This window comes from Microcebus murinus, chromosome 2 (genome assembly GCF_040939455.1).
Source record: "Microcebus murinus isolate Inina chromosome 2, M.murinus_Inina_mat1.0, whole genome shotgun sequence".
In the NCBI taxonomy this organism is placed as follows: Eukaryota; Metazoa; Chordata; class Mammalia; order Primates; family Cheirogaleidae; genus Microcebus; species Microcebus murinus.
The window spans coordinates 92817317-92829266 of NC_134105.1; positions in this window are offsets into that span (position 1 = coordinate 92817317).

The following is an 11950-nucleotide window of genomic DNA, read 5'->3' on the forward strand; positions in this document are numbered from 1 at the left end:
ACTCTGTTGCCCAGGCTAGAGTGCCGTGGCATCAGCCTAGCTCACAGCAACCTCACACTCCTGGGCTCAAGCAATCCTCCTGCCTCAGCCTCCCAAGTAGCTGGGACTACAGGCATGCTCCACCATGCCTGGCTGATTTTTTCTATATATATTAGTTGGTCAATTAATTTCTTTTTTTTTTTTTTTTTTTTTTTGAGACAGAGTCTCGCTTTCTTGCCTAGGCTAGAGTGAGTGCCGTGGCATCAGCCTAGCTCACAGCAACCTCAAACTCCTGGGCTCAAGCGATCCTCCTGCCTCAGCCTCCCGAGTAGCTGGGACTACAGGCACAAGCCACCATGCCCGGCTGATTTTTATATTATATATATTAGTTGGCCAATTAATTTCTTTCTATTTTTATGGTAGAGACGGGGTCTCGCTCAGGCTGGTTTTGAACTCCTGACCTTGAGCAATCCGCCCGCCTCGGCCTCCCAGAGTGCTAGGATTACAGGCGTGAGCCACCGCGCCCGGCCTAATTTCTTTTTATTTATAGTAGAGACAGGGTCTCGCTGTTGCTCAGGCCGGTTTCGAACTCCTGACCTTGAGCAATCCGCCCGCCTCAGCCTCCCGGAGTACTAGGATTACAGGCGTGAGCCACCGTGCCTGGCCTTAATTTCTTTTTTGACCTTACCTTTATCCCCACTCCCAGACGTCATTGGTGCTACCAATTCCTGGGTCCAGAAGGATTATGTTGATGAACGAAGCTGATTTTTAATTTTACATTTTGCTTTCCCCACTGCTGGTTTAAGGCTTAGCTTCTTTGCATCTGTTAGGTAAATTACCCTCTTCCACTTGCATTCCATCTTCTCCAGCTTCTTGTTGTGGTCTCCTCTCCCCTTCTCTTTGTGTTTATGGATTTATACCTTAAGACAAAACCAAACCAAAAGACTTTTACTAAATGTTTCAGCATGATTTGGGGAGAAAGTAGAAATAAATGCAAACATTCACTTTACCATCTTTAACCCAAAGCTTTTCACTATTTTTTTGTTTTTAACTTCAATCAGTTATCACAAATGATAGAGCTCCAAAATCCCAATTTATTTCAGCTTTGCCTTCACAAGGAGCAAAACTACTTCACTCATAGTGAAACAAAGGTACTTACAGCAACTTAAATTGTTATCTTAACTTTTAATTTTGAATCCTTTTAAATCTATGGAAAAGATGTAAAGATAGTATAATGAATACCCACATACTTGGCACCTAGATTTATCCAATTGTTAATACCGTGCTGCGTTTGCTATGTAGGTATCTCTCTCTTTCAGATGAGATCGGGCACGTTCAGGGTGGTATGGCCATAGACATCTCTCTTTCTATATATAATATACGTCATCTACGTGTTGTCTATCTATATTTCTATCTGTGCATGTCTCTTTTCTCTTGCTGAAATCATTGAAAGCAAGTCCTGGGCATCTCAGCACTTCATTTTTTAAAACTCCAGCAGGTACCTCTGAAGAACATAAACCACATGATAAATTGTTTATCACCTATGGAATCAAAAATTGATGTACTATTATGTAAATATATAGTCCCCAAGTGTCCCTATAATGTCCTATTGCTGTTCCAAGTTAACATTTTCCACTTATCTATTACTTGTCTCACCTCTCTTCCTCCTTGGTTTTCTTTTTTTTTTTTGAGACAGAGTCTCACTCTGTTGCCCAGGCTAGAGTGAGTGCCATGGCGTCAGCCTAGCTCACAGCAACCTCAAATTCCTGGACTCAAGCGATTCTACTGCCTCAGCCTCCTGAGTAGCTGGGACTACAGGCATGTGCCACCATGCCTGGCTGATTTTTTCTATATATATTAGTTGACCAATTTAATTTCTTTCTATTTATAGTAGAGACGGGGTCTCGCTGTTGCTCAGGCTGGTTTCGAACTCCGGACCTTGAGCAATCCGCCCGCCTTGGCCTCCCAGAGTGCCAGGATTACAGGTGTGAGCCTCCTCCCCCAGCCTTCCTCCTTGGTTTTCTCTATGCTGCCAGGGAAAGTGGGGCCAGTGAGAGTTAAGACATACGTTGGCACCACTTTCATCCCCTCTAAGTTCTAAAACCTCAGCAGTTATCCAGTTTCTGCTTGGAAGTGGCTCAACCCAGTGTTACTTGTGGCTTGAATGGGTCCTCAATCCTTTTTTTTTTTTTTTTTTTTGAGACAGAGTCTCGCTTTGTTGCCCAGGCTAGAGTGAGTGCCGTGGCGTCAGCCTAGCTCACAGCAACCTCAAACTCCTGGGCTCGAGTGATCCTTCTGCCTCAGCCTCCCGGGTAGCTGGGACTACAGGCATGCGCCACCATGCCCGGCTAATTTTTTATATATATATCAGTTGGCCAATTAATTTCTTTCTATTTATAGTAGAGACGGGGTCTCTCTCTTGCTCAGGCTGGTTTCGAACTCCTGACCTTGAGCAATCCGCCCGCCTCGGCCTCCCAAGAGCTAGGATTACAGGCGTGAGCCACAGCGCCCGGCCTTCAATCCTTTTTTAATACTAGTTTTTCAACACAGCTATCTCTGTCCCAGGTATCAGTGTCCACTGGTTTAAATTTTGTTCTTTTATAAGCCTAGTTAACTTCTCTAGAAAATCTTGGGAACCTCAGGAAAATCTTGGGAATGTAGGCTATTCTGGCAAGAGCTATTAATAATAGAGGTACCCATGGGATTATGCTTTTTGCTTCATCAAATGTTTGTATTTTTTCAATCTACTGTGTCAATCTCCTGAAGTCAAGATGTAAGTGGACAAACTCCATTGAATTGATGCCTCTCTACTATAAGCTATAAAACTTGGGGGATCCTGCCCCAGGGATGGTCTGAGCACCATCCGAGGAATCTTACACCATCTTTCTCTCCTTGCATTTCACAAAAATTCCTCCAAATTACTTTAGGGGCTGGGGCTTGAGCCAATTTCACTTCTCATATCTGTCTGTGTCGATGTGAAAGGTAATGATGGTGTGGTTAACCAGAAAGCACCAATAGACACAAGTCAGTAGTAGAAGTCTCTCTAATGTAGGTAAACACACAAGAAGTTTAACAGCTTGAAGACAGCTGTCCCAAGCAGAGGACATAGCAGCATACTCAGGTAGAAGGGCTAGCTTCCCTGCCTTTCAGGACACCTGACTTTTGCTGAATTTACCTATAAGAGTAGAGATAACATCAAATCTTTCAAGAAGCTCTCTTGCCATTCTCTTAGGGTTTTTAAAGGCTCTGGTCTCCTTCTAGCTCTAGAAATTGTAGCTATGTGTCTGCCTGCTCATTAAGTCCAAGTAATCAGAGATTCCAGCCCATTCCCGAATGTTTACGGTGAATTTGGAAAAGGAAGGTTGATCTTTCAGGCACACCATCTCTCGTAAAAGCCCAAGTTTTAAGTTGGCCTGAGGATTGTCTCTGTAATGTAGATACTAGCATTTGTGCATAAATGGCAAATAGCATCTTTTTCAAAAATGTGATATAAGAACATTTTTTATTACTAGATTGTCTCATTTTAAATTTTTTCTAGTTTTGTGGTTTTTAGAAATTATAATAAAATAAACATGACACAAAATTTACCATTTTTAACATTTTTAGGTTTACAGTTCAGTGGCAACAAGTACATCCACATTGTTGTGCATCTATCTCCGCCATCTACCCATAGAACTTTTTCCTCTTCCCTAACTGAAACTCTTGCCCACCTGTTAAACAACTCACCCCATCCCCCTTCTCCCAGACCCTGGCCTCCCATTCTGTTTTCTGTCTCTGTGAGTTTGACTACTCTAGGTAGGTACCTCATATAAATGCAAATATTTAATAGCATCTTAGTTCATGTGAAAAGTTATTAAAATGTAACTACATAAAAAATGCATATGTGTTTTTATGTATAAATGTGATGACTATAGATATATATGCTATTTTGTAACTTGCTTTTCTTCATTTAACATTGCAATGTAATATTGTTATTAGTTATCTAACGCTGCATAACAAATTACTCCAAACCTTGGTGACTTACAGCAACATTTATCATCTCAGAGTTTCTATGGATCAGGAATCTGGGTGTGGCTTTGCTGGGTCTCTTGTTTTAGGGTCTCTCACAAGGCTGCAAATCAAAGTGCTGCCTGGGGCTGCAATCATGTCATGACTTGACTGGAAAGGATCCTCTTCCCAGCTCGCTCCTGTGGTTGGTGGGAGAATGATTCATGCTCTCCCAGGCTGTTGGGTTGAGGGGTGCAGGTTTGCTCTGGCTATTTGCTGGTGGCCACCCTCAGTTTCTTGCCACACAGACTTCTCCATGGCAGCTCACAACGTGGCTGCTTGCTCCATCAGAAGGAACAGACTAGAACCAGAGTGTGAGAGCAGAATGAAAGTTAGTCTTTTATATCTAATCTTGAAGTGACACTCCATCACTTTTGCCATATTCTATTCATTAGAAGCAAGTCACTAGGTCCGGCCCATGCTATGCACAAGGAGAAGGCTGACACGGCGTGTCAGTATCAGGTGGCAGAAATTATTGGGAGTGGTAGGCATTTTAAAAACTGCCCACCACTAATATCTTTCTGTTATCAGTATATATCTCAACTTTATTCTCTTTTGGTAATAGGTACTCTTTCATTTTGAAATAAATGTCTGCAACTTAAAGAACACATACAAAAAGAATGTAACTCAACCTCTGAGAAGGCTACAAAGAGACTAACATCCTTAACCTCTTCCTTGAAGGATAAACATAAATTCATCAAGCAGCAAAGTGGGGAAGGTAGTACAAGGAGGAGAAAAAACATATGAAAAGGAACAAAATAACGTAAGGGTATGTCATGATGGGTTTGGAGAAATATGAAGATTTAAGTATGGCTTGAGAATGAGGTTCAGATAATGATGAATGGCAGAAGAGATTTAAAAGATAACTTGTCCTAGATTTGGAAATAATAGCAGCACTTAATATGTGCCAGGCACTATTCTTTGTACTTTATGTGTATTATTTAATGTAATCCTAGGGCCAGGCGTGGTGGCTCATGCCTGTAATCCTAGCACTCTGGGAGGCCGAGGCAGGCGGATTGCTCGAGGTTAGGAGTTCGAAACCAGCCTGAGCAAGAGCGAGACCCCGTCTCTACCATAAATAGAAAGAAATTAATTAGCCAAGTAATATGTATAGAAAAAATTAGCCAGGCATGGTGGAGCATGCCTGTGGTCCCAGCTACTCGGGAGGCTGAGGCAGGAGGATTGCTTGAGCCCAGGAGTGTGAGGTTGCTGTGAGCTAGGCTGATGCCATGGCACTCACTCTAGCCTGGGCAACAAAGTGAGACTCTGTCTCAAAAAAAAAAAAAAAAAAAAAAAAAAAAATTAATGTAGTCCTTACAGCAACCCTATCAGATAGGGTAGAATTATTGTGCTCATTTTTCACATGGGAAACAGAACGGAAAAGTAAATAAGCTCGTCTGAGGCCACATAGCTACTAAGTGAAAGCCAAAATTTATCTCCTGGCAGTTTGACTTAACTATTAGGTTCGTTATCTGCCTTTTTCTTAAAAGCTTTGTGTGACATGGTAAGAAGTTTAGATTTCAACTGTAGATAACAAAGAGCCAATGAAGATTTTTAAACAAAAAAGTGGACTTATTAGATTCATTTTGGGGGAAGATTACTTTGGTAGCAGCTTTGAGGATGAACTAGTAGGAAAAGAATGGTTACAAGGACAGAGAAGAGGCTATTGCTATTATTCAGAGATGAGGAGGACCTGAATTCATGATAGGTAGCAGTGAATATAGAGGTCAGTATTAGTGTGACATTTCCAAAGTAAACGAACATGACTTGGCAAGCAGTTGGATATAAGGATTATAGAGAAGTCAAGGACAGCAAGTTGAGTCTGAGAATCTTGCAGGACATCCAGGTAGAGCTGTCAGTTGTAATACTGCTGTGGAGAGATACGGCTAAAGATAGAGATTAGTGAGTCATCCACCGTATTGGTAGCGCTAGACGCCTGTGGGAATGGATCGCTCGGGTTAGCTGACCCCAGCCAGAGCCTTAGGCAACACCAGCATTGAAGCAATGGGCAGAAGAAGAGAAATAGCCCATAAAAATATAGAGAAAGACCAGTAGAACAGGTAGGAAGATCATTAAAATACAAAATAGAAAGCAATAAATTCCATAAAAGAGGAACAAAGTAATGTGGGAGTTCAAAGGAGGATTACCACTTAATCTTTCTGAGTCTCTGTTAACTCATCTGTAAAATTAGGTTGGACAAAGTGGTCTCTGAAGTCACTTTTGTCTCTAAATCTTTTAATCTCTTCAGTGTCTATCATGTGCCCATTAACATGGTAGGTAATATGGAGAGACACAAGGCACAGCCTCTGCTCTAGAAGAGCTTTCAATTTATCGGGGAGCCTCGTCTACACACACGCTAGGCAAACAAACCAACCTATTGGAGATGAAGATCAGTTATAATTAAGGAGTGAATTTTGTGGCATAGCCTGTAGGCTGCAAATCCAGAGAAGGAAGAGAATACAGTCATGTGTGTATAGAAGTCTCAGGGAGGAAAAGAGTGGATATGGGCTGGATTTAGAGAGAGAGGAAGAATGTGGGCATAAATGAAGGTGTGGGTTCACTTACCTGACTGAACTTGAAGATCTCAGTTGGAAATTCCTAGGGAGTAAAGTTTTAGATAGTTAGAGTAAGGCCTACCTTACTAACCAATTTATAACTACCATACAAACCAGAAAATAGTGTTGAGAGTAGACATGGGGGCAGTAGAGAGCTTCTGTAGATTGTCGGGCAGGGTTGTGATATGTTTATGGGACAGGATATAGCTATTTTTACTGCACAAAATGTCTACTGCCACTATACTTTTCCCCATTGCCAGTGTCACAGTATAGTGGCTGCTGTGGTATGCTGCCCAGATCACTGCCCTCCCTCCAAGTCTGAAGCATTCGTGTATGCCCCCAACTTCTGGGGGAGAAGACAGCTGACATCTCTCAGCTAAGACCCTCTCTTGGACTTGTCCTCAGCTGAAGAGAACCACCTTGCCCAATGTCCTGCCACCTTACCACAGGCAGCCCGCATTTGCAGGACAGTTCAACTTTTCCTCCTGCTCAATCCTGTTCTCACAGGTGTCGATCCCAAGAACACTCCCTAATAAACTTCCTGCGTTCTAATTTCTATCTCAGAGTTTGTTTCCTGGGAAATCAAAGTACAACACACATGATAATTACAGTTGTCACCCAACTATTCATCTATGCTACTTAACAATTTAACTGCAGAAAAATTTTGTGAGCCCAGGTTTTGGTTTCAGCAATGTTCTTCAGTTCTGACATTTATAGTTTAGGATAACAAGATCTACCTTTCCTAAAACCTGCAGTATCTATTATGCGTTCTGGATGAGCTGAAAAAGAAAAAAAACAATCCTGGCAATATCTAAGATCACCCCCTTTGGTGCTATACATCAGCTCAATTTGCGAAGAGAGTAGTAGTCACAAACAGCTAAGCATACGTAATATTAATAATTACCAATCAAAAGAAAATAATGAGTTGGTGGTAACTCCGTCTTGGCAGGATATACCATTGGTTAATGGGGTGCATTGCTCAGTGCCTTGTATAAGAACACTGTTGGAGGCGACAGGTACTTTACAGAGGTAGTCCACAGCTGGAAATTTTACAGAGTGCTGTATTGGGTCACAAAGAAATTGTGGTAGCATTTGATTTGGTTTTTTTATGCAATTGTCAAAAAATATCTTTATATATACTTTGTACTTAGCACCATTTTATTTAAAAGCACCATCTGATAACACTATCAGATGACTCTCAGTTAAGCACATTATTCTCCTTTAGTTTAAAAGCCCCACAAAATTCAGAAATTTAAAACTTCAAATAAAAATGGGCAACAGGCTGGGTGCGGTGGCTTGCGCCTGTAATCCTAGCACTCTGGGATGCCAAGGAGAGAGGATCGCTCAAGGTCAGGAGTTCAAGACCAGTCTGAGCAAGAGCGAGACCCCATCTCTTCTAAAAATGCAAAGAAATTAATTGGCCAACTAATATATATAGAAAAAATTAGCCGGGCATGGTGGCTCATGCCTGTAGTCCCAGCTACTCAGGAGGCTGAGGCAGGAGGATCGCTTGAACCCAGGAGTTTGAGGTTGCTGTGAGCTAGGCTGACGCAATGGCACTCACTCTAGCCTGGGCAACAAAGTGGGACTCTGTCTCAAAAAAAAAAAAAAAAAAAAAGGCAACAAACTATTGTCATTCTAAAGTCAGTGGTGGAAAAGTGACATCAGCGTTGTTAGCATGGTTACCTCAAAATGTCCACAGCTTGAAACTGTATGCAAAATACCTTGCTAAAATGATTGGGCTGATAGCTTTTAAGAAGGGTGGAAAGGGAGAAATTGGCCATCTGTATTACCAGAAGCCTATGTCACTTTTTTTGTTCTTATGATGCCTTCTTTTTAAAAATATCCTTTCCACAACAAGACTAATAGATGCAGTTTTTGAAACAAATAACATTCAGTGCAATGTTAACACTGAAGTAGATGGGTTTATATTGCATTCTTTATAAGACATACGAATTCTGTAAAGGGAAACATATATTGAAAGTGGTGGGTCTGCAATTGACAGATTGCCAAAGAACAAATTATATCCTGTGCTGTAATTGAGTATTCAGCAATAATGAATACTAGGAGAAAATAGCAAAGTAGCAATTATACCAATTACAATTGATTAGTTGGTATTAACATAAAAAGATGTGCTCATTGTGTTATACTTTATTATGCCACCACCAAAAGGCTCTGATGTATTAAGATATTTGACTCCTCTATAAAATCCCTTTTTATAATTGATTAAAGTTAGTGAATTTGGAAGGATACCGGGAATTTGTATAATTACTCATAAAATTTTATTTAATTATGCTACCATTTTCATTGTTTTATGCTACTATAGTTTCTAATTTCCTAATCTATTTTTCCTGTGTTTTTGGAATACTACCACTGCACTTTAAAAAACAGAACAAAGTAATTCAAAAGAACTGTAATAACTGGAATGCATCAATATCCACTATTGTTTACTTTTTGTTATAGATTGAGATTAAAGGTGGTAAAGTAACTGCTACTCTGTATAAAGCAGGTTAGCAGGACAAGTAGTAACTTAGACTTTTCTGGTGAGTTGTACACCCTTTATATTTTCAACAATGAAAGTAACATCTATGTGGGATTAAATTTAAACTCTGAAAAAAATGGAACGATCCTTCAACATGTGAAACACCAGAGTAAATTTAATTATCTCCATTTTCTCAAGTCATGGAACAGAGAAAAAACAGATATGGATTGCTGCTGCATGGTAATTTAACTTTTTAATGACTTGTGCCCTCTATGGTCAAATAAGAATATTACAAGAAATAAGCAGTTCCTCTTCTACAAGTAGGAGGAATTAGCCAGGCTAGTGGTGCACGCCTGCAGCCCTGTTACTGGGGAGGGTGAGGCAGGGGGATCGCTTGAGTCCAGGAATCTGAGGCTGCAGTGAGCTGTGATCACACCACTGCATCCCAGCCTGGGTGACTGGGCGAGACCCTGGCTCAAAAAAAAAAAAAAAAAAAAAAAAAAGCAGAAGTGCTGAGTATGTCACTGAAAAGAAGACCTTCAAACTTAGTGAAAAGTACAAGATATAAAACAAGCCAAAGAACTTTTAAGTGTGACTAAGGAGATGTTCTCAGGGTCAGTTTTTAGTGAGTGGTGGTTAAAATTTAATTATTATTATAAGCAAAAGCCTAACATATATGTCCATTAACAGAATTCAAGACTAAAGTTGTACGCACATCAATAGTATAATTATAAGAGTTACTCCTGCCAAATGTGCAGTACCTAGCCTGCATTCCAGCGTTGCCAGAAACCCCAACAATAGTAAGCCCTTTGTTTCCCAGAAATCACTTATAGTTTTGTTCTCTGTTAGAATAGGCTTTGTAACTGTCAGGGAAGCTGAAGCCAGACCATGACCTCTTGTTCAGTTTAATTTTTCCCTAGGGCCTTCATCTAACCATTGACATTGTGTCTTTTCTTTGTATAGCTAGGCTGTACTTGTTTGGCATTTTTTATATTAATTATCTTTCATATTCACTTACATGTAGATAGCCATGGTGGGCTGCAAAATGCCCCCCTAGAATGTCCAGATCCTAATCCCTGAAACCTGTGAATGTGTTACTTTTGATAGCAGAAAGAGCTTTGTGCACCTGATTATGTTAAGGTTCTTGAGATGAGGAGATTGTCCTTCATTATCAGGGTAGATCCAATGAAATCACAAGGACGTTTAGACGTTTATTAGAAGGTACCTGGAGATCAGAGAGGAGAGAGATGCTAATCTGCTGGCTTTGCAGAGGAAGGAAAGCTGAGGAATGCAGGTGATGTCTAGAACCTGGAAAAGGCAAGGCAACAAATCTCTCCCCAAGTGTTCTTCTCACATTTGGCAGCAATAAGGTCAGAGATGAGCTATGAATTCCCTACTTCTAAGCTGTCCAAGAATAGGATATAACAGAACACTTCCAGCAGGTCTGGGAGGGGAAAACAGGAACTTCATCAGGATAAGGTTAGAGCAAGCCAAGTGTAGGTCAGAATGTGGCAGGCTGGCTGGGCATGGTGGCTCACGCCTGTAATCCTAGCACTCTGGGAGTCTGAGGTTGGAGGTACTGCTTGAGGTCAGGAGTTCGAGACCAGCCTGAGCAAGAGTGAGACCTGTCTCTACTAAAAATAGAAATACTAGCTGGGCGTTGTGTTGCATGCCTGTAGTCCCAGCTACCCAGGAGTTTGAGGTTGCAGTGAGCTATGATGACACCACTGCACTCTAGCCAGGGTGACAGACCAAGACTCTGTCTCCAAAAACAACAACAACAACAACAAAACTGGCAGTGGCTCACCTGGACTTTCTTAGTGTCTAAAGATGGTACAGTCTAAACTGGTTGCCTTCTACGGAGTGTACAGATGTAATCTTGAAATCCCTTTCACCAATCTCCTTGGAAAAGTCCCTTTACTTCTTCCCTAAGTTAGGTAGAAAAGCTCTTCTACCTAACAAAGAACATTACAAAGCACATATTCTACAACATACTTGTTGAGAAATGATATTTAGGAAGTGATTTTCAGATCTCATATGGTCGAAAATGTTATTCCACCCTCATATACTTGACTGATAATTTGGCTGTGTATAGAGTCCTAGGTTGGAAATAATTTTTTGTAAGAATTCTGAAGGTTCTTCTCCATTACCTTCTTTCCAGGCTTCCAGAGATGCTCTTGGGAAGCTTGAAGACATTTATTTTTGACTTTTCTTTTTAGACAGAGTCTCTGTTGCCCTGGGTGGAGTGCAGTGGCATGATCAGAACTTACTGCAGCCTCAAACTCCTGGGCTCAAGTGATCCTCCTGTCTCAGCCTCCCGAGTAGCTGGGACTACAGGCATATGCCACCAAAACTGCCCAGTTTTTTGTATTTTTGGTAGAGACAGGGTCTTGCTCTTGTTCAAGCTGGTCTCAAACTCCTGACCTCAAGCAATCCTCCCACCCGAGTCTCCCAAAGTGCTAGGATGATAGGCATTAGCCATGGCACCCAGCCAAGATATATTTCTTAAAAGACAAAAAAAAGGTATACTCACACACCATCTGTTTTTTCCAGGGTTCTCTTACCACTCCCTGCCCACCCATGGTTTTGTTCCTTGTCTTTTACAATGGAGACTTGTGTTACCTATCTGGTAATCCTCCCTTATCTGTTCATATTTAAAAGTAGGTAGCTAAAATATGGATTAAAAGTTGTATATGTTGTGGTGATGTTTGTTGAGCCTTATTGCTCAGTGACCTGGCTGGATCATTTGTTGGAAAACCCTCAATTTCAAGTTTAGTAGGTCTTTTCTCTTGGCCTAGTCAGATTCTCCAGAAGACTCTTCCAATTTCCTTATAATAGAGGGCAGAGGGTGGGGAATGGAGACGAATCACAAATTCAATTTGCATTT